This window comes from Poecile atricapillus, chromosome 3 (assembly GCF_030490865.1).
Source record: "Poecile atricapillus isolate bPoeAtr1 chromosome 3, bPoeAtr1.hap1, whole genome shotgun sequence".
NCBI lineage: Eukaryota > Metazoa > Chordata > Aves > Passeriformes > Paridae > Poecile > Poecile atricapillus.
The window spans coordinates 91,804,657-91,810,656 of record NC_081251.1 but is presented as its reverse complement, the minus strand read 5'-3'; positions in this window follow the sequence as shown (position 1 = coordinate 91,810,656).

Sequence of the window (6,000 nt, the reverse complement as noted above, 5' to 3'; positions counted from 1 at the left end):
CTAGTGGGTAGGAGATATATAGATTATAATAAGCTATTAAAATATAGAATTTAATATTTTATAAATGTTGAGCTTATTTTATATTGCTTTGTATCATATGTTGTTGATTGACTGACAAGACATCAGTTGATCTGTGATGTTTAATGTTTAAATTCATACCATAAGCATAGAAAAGTCCATGTCCTTCAAAATACCCCATCTGTATGTGTGCATCACCACGTAGATGTAAAGTCAGTAGCCAGTCTGCAGAATGTGACATTACAGGGACACCTAACAGATACATAGCGTTCCCAGACCATATTATGAACCTCCTGGAAAACAACCTAGAAAAACTGCTTCTTCCATTTTTGCCTCCTGTGAATTTTGTCATTAGCAGCTTTAGGAACCTTTAGCTATGAAAAGCTGGTCCCTTAGTGATCCCTTAGTTTTAAGTAAAACTTTAAAAACAAACCAAAACAAACAAAAAATCCCAATAAACTAAAAAACTAAAACAAAACCAAGGGAAAAAAAAAAAAAGAAAGAAACTCTGAGTACATATGTACACCTCTTTCTTATCTCCCTAGCATTACACAGGAATTTGCGTGGATGATTTGGAATAGGTGCAATGAGTTGAAAGGGAAACATAAAATTAATTTCCAGTGCACAGAAAAGTGCGCCCTTCTCTGCTCCGTGTGTGTAAAAATCAAATTGCCAATAAGAATCCAACCTGAAAAAATCCATCCTTCAGCAGGCTGACTGCTCAAATGGGCCTCAGCTTTCCTAGTATTTCTCTTTGCCCACCAGTGATTCAGTAAGTGACTTTCTACTATTAAAAATCAGTCCAAGATTTTAATGAGACAGAAAAGTTGGTCCAGTGAATTCCAGCGGTGTTTCTTCTAAAGTCTGGGCAGCATTACTGAATATGAGAGAAAGTATAGCTTCTCTGCAGGTGAGCTGCCCTTTTCTTTTTTTTTTTCCAACTAATTGCTCTCCCTCTTCCTTTTCACTCTCCTATGACTGAAGACAGCACATCTATCAATGCCTGCCAAAGTCACGGAGAAAATGTTGCTGGCAAAGGCTGATGCAAAGAGAACCACAAATCTCCGGTGCTCTCTATATGCACACCCAGCAGCAGTGTTGGTATCACAACTCCCATCAACTATTCCTTCCTATCATACCCCCCTCTACCTTCCTTTTTTTATTCCCTATGTTGTTCTCAAGCCAGCAGCTATGTGTAAACAGGATGTGGGAGCTGTAGTGAAATGTATTCCAGTCCTGTACACCTCCCTCCTCACCTCTGGCTGCAACGCGCATCCTGCCTAGAACATCTGCTTCAGATAAATACAGGGAGAGTTCAAGTTGTGCAGGGAAGGCCAAAGCCTGGAGTTCTTCAGCCTGGTCTTGTCACCCTCATTCTTTAACATTTAAAAAATATAGAAAAAGCATTTTACTTCTAACTGGGGGGCAGGTTTCTTAAAAAGGTACTGTTGAATAATTGCAAATAGCCTTCTGCCCTACATTTAATAATTGAAAGATATTCTAAGCCCATTAAGAATAATGCAATTTACTTTTTGTCTATATATGTCTATTTGTCTATATATTTGTCTAGTAATGATAATAACTGAAAGATGCATATTCATTGGTACTCTTGATGTAACTCAAGACGGACTTTCATAGTTGGCAGAGCAGTTTTTAAAAAAATTGCCTCTAGTAATATGGCTAAAATAGATCATAAAGCTTTACAGCACAGTCACTCAGAAAAGATTTCATTACAGCTTGAAAACTGAAAGCCAGAATAATGTAAGTGGTTGCTACTTTTCAGTAGATTCCACTGCAGGCAGTCTGGGAGATCCTGGGAAATCTGCAGTCAAAAGGGCAACTTAGGAGCCTCTAATGACTAGGTAATCCTGAATAATATACAGCCAGTGCAGAATTGCACACCCTCGTTAACCTTGTCAGAATTCAGATGTGTGTTTATAGCCCTCATCACAGGCATCTCACTGGACAGCCTGATTTTTAATATTACATCTTCTGAAAACATTCAGAAAAAAACAGAATATCAAAATCATTCAATACAAAAAGAAAAAAAAAAAGGTAAAATATCCTTACTAATCCCAAGGGTAACAGAGAGGCCATAAATACCTGTATGGCCACACTCACAGGGCCCATGGGCATGAACATCCAGCAGGCTGCCTCCAGAACCAGAGAGAGAGGTTGAAGGGCTGCTGCTGGCACTTACCAGGCCATGAGGCTGCACCTTTACCTACACTTGAGAACAGAAAGGGAGCCCCTTTCCCTTCCTACTTGTCACCAGATCCCTCCTGTTCTGGCCTGACCTCTAACCCTTCTTGCTGCCCCATGCATGGAGAATAAGAAATCAATTCTGCCCCCAGTCCTGAGGAGGTTTTGAGGCAGTACTGCCCCTGCACACATGTACATATGTACATGCCCACACACAAATATTCACAAGGGAGTTAAGCAGGAACAGGGCTCTGTGCATACGGGAGACAAAGGCCCACAAGAAGAAATCAGGTAGAAAATAACATTAACAAATCTACATTTCTACCTTGACAGGAGGATAGACATTTTCAGAAATAATAGAGGGTGACTAGACACTAATAGGCTTTTGAACCAAACCTCCATTTAACTTTGTACACATCTCTTGCATTGATTTTCTGAAGCTCCTGTATAAGTATTTTGGTCAATACAGCTGATCAAACACAGCTATCTGCAATGGTACTGTCTAAATCTGGGTTAACCACATATTCTACCTTCACAATGCATCGACAGAAATAGCACTTCTCGGGTACCACTCATCTCTTGCTAAAGTAGATCTCTAATAAGTTCAGTGAACATCGTATTAAATAAGTTTACCCACAAGGTGCCTGTTTTCTCCAAGGTCAAAAGCCAGACCTACAGAACCTTTTCTACAGAGGAAAACATTTCAAATGTTTGAGATGGCTCTTACACCAAATGACACAATTAATTTAAGCAAAATTTTGAGGAAAACATTCTTAAATGAATGAAGAAAAATTGAAATACTATAAATTAAATTAAAAGTACCTCTTTTATAAATACACTGTACTCACAAGAAATCTTGCAGATGCCTTTGGAATTTTTTTATTTTCTATCATTTTATATACGTAAAACAGATTTTGGGGACAGGGACCTCTGTGGTGTTTGGGGTTATTTTTTTTCCCTTTTATAGAAAAAAGATCCACAAAATGAAGTACCAGGTTTTATTTAGACATTTAGATTAAAAATTACAACAGTCCATTCATTCAAATGTCTTTTGCAATGTATCGCATTCACAAAGGTCTCACCTTTTTCACCACAGAGAAAAACAAATCATCGGTGGAAGGAAGACATTTCAATTAATAATTCCATTGTAAACAGGGATCTGACTTGGGTACTTTGACTCAGCTGAACTTACTGAGAAAGTATGAATGAGAAGACAAGATTGTCTTCTATGACAGAGAGCATAATCTCTTCTGGAAAAGTATTTTGTCTGGAGAACTGCTAACCCTATGAGAATATTATTAGAATATATGAGAATATTTCATCCCTGCAGAGTAGTATGGAAACTCAGAATCTCCACTTTGTACACCTTTCAAACTGTACCAGTATCTAACAAGCAAAATGAGATCAGGACACAAGGTGCTGCAGAAAGGCTTAAACAAATCAAAAAATCAAAGGGAAAACAGAGTTGCAGCAATGGGGAGTTGCTCAAAGTCACTCAACAGGTTCATAGCAGGACTGGAAGTTGAGCACTTGAGGCCCCCCTCTATCTGCAAACTATCCTCAATTCCTACTGTCACATAAACCTTTTAAATCAGGGCTGCATGATGCTCGCCATGCCCAAGGTGATAAAGTTACAAGCCTTCTTCTAAAAACAAGAAGCACTTCGTCCTTGCACGGGGAGCAGCAAGGCTCTTGAGAGTGCGATATTTCAACGCAAACGAGCTGTAGGTCTGAGGACATAAAAGACAGACGAGTCACAGTAAGCAGCAACAGGTCAGCATATTCTGCAATTATAGTCAGGATTATAATGTCCTGCATAGACATGATCAGTACAGATAAAATTCAGATAATATTCCTTTTAATGTGATCAGGCCTGGGTCTAGGCTGTAACAGGTCTTGTCTGCCACTCTCACTTAGGCTCAGTACAAGGAGGAAATTTATTACAAGGCCTAGGATGCTCTAGAATTTCTTACTCATCCCATTCTTAAAGGTAATCTCAGCCTTTTCTAGCTGTCTCAACTCCATTTTGGAAAATGCTTATTCAAAAAGACTTGAAATTAAAAAAGAAAAAAAAATATCTATTTACATTACAAAACAGTACTTTATCTTATTATCCTTCATCACTTTTTGCTCTCATGTCACAGGAATTGCAAGTGCCAGCTTCTCTGCAATTTGCTGACCAGCTTCTCTGTAACTACTCCAGCAGCACTAACTCAGAGCCCACTTGCTGTTAAGCTGACATTAAGCTCTCCAAAGTGTATCTAAAGCTTCATGAACACAATTTCTCCTACTTCCAGTACAGAATCCTTGTTAGTCTCATAAATTACATACATCTTCCAGGCAGAAGGCAAAGGCAACCTGTAGTGGCCACTGCTGCCCAAACTAATAGGAAAGGGACAATGTTGTTTTCTTTACATTTCTGACATGACACATCACAAAGAAATGCCAGATCAGGGTCAAGTTACACTAAGCCACACTGTTTTTTGGTCTTGTGATGTGATGTAAGCTCTTACAAAGCAATGAAAGAATTGTAATGTAAAGGCTTTTGAAAGGTCTGCTAGAAGGAATTAATTGTTGAGCATGGGAAGAGACTAAGTGGCTGGTATTCCCCAAGAACTAAGCGCTGGCTCCAAGCTGTGCTCCAGGGTTGTGCCCTGCTGGAATGAACAGAACAACCCACATATACCATGTCAGGATCAGAGGCCACCCAATGCCACTGAAGAGTGACAAGTGGCTGGAGGGGACTCTGTCACCCAGCTGTTTGAGGGTAGCTGCAGTACAGAGACCATGCAGCTCACACTGTCCTCTGCCCTCTGACTATGGGTACCTCATTTTGCTCCCCTTTGGGTGACTCAACACTGTCCTATTCCATGCTTTCTGTAGCCAGTAGATGATATCTAGTCACTCAGGCTGGGTTAGCCAAAGCATGAATGCTCAGACACAGAAAAACAGGAGAGAGGCAGCAAAACTGTGATGCTATCAACATAGTATGATAATATGGAATGAAATGGAGCCCTTACATCCTTTCCCACCCTTATATAGTTTTCCCCTCTTTACTCTGAAGGCCAAATATCTTAAACCCTTTAAGTTCTAAACACTATTACAGCTGGAGTGACTCACAAGGATTATGAGACAAGGAAAAGTAAAGGAGTCAGAGAAAAGGCAGGTGAAAGACAGAATGGCAGGAAACAAATAAAAGTGAGGATAAGGAAAAAATCACAGAACAAGCAGGGAGAGGACATATCAGCTCTAGTAAAAGCTTAAAAAGTAAGAATTTTATGCTAATTTCATGCATAGTAAAGGGTGAGGTGAAAACCAAATGTAAATGACACTTGTAACTTTGAGCGAACATCACTGTTATTGTGCAACCCTGGTTTTAGAAGGGTCACTCTTGAGCTTCAAGTCAATTCTTTCATCCTATGCAATTATGTTTTTTCCTTTATTTTTTAAAGCACTCTATAAACTTCACCACTTGTGGGAGGCACTTTTTAAAGCAGGGCTCAACATACAAAGTATGGTATGTCCTCTGTATGTATATACAAGAGTACTGTGTACACAGCTCTGGAGAAGGTGATGTTCATAGCAGCAGAACTGGGGCTTTAGGTGTGGAGGCAGAAATTGAAAGAGAGAAGGGCTTGGAAAAAAATCAGAAAATCAACAATGACAGAAACAGATGCAAATTATAATGGAAAGATCTGTCAATACAGAGCCAGTCAAGAAAAATACTTATTAAACCTATTCCTTGTAGTACTCAGCACATACTAAAGTGGATTACTCCTG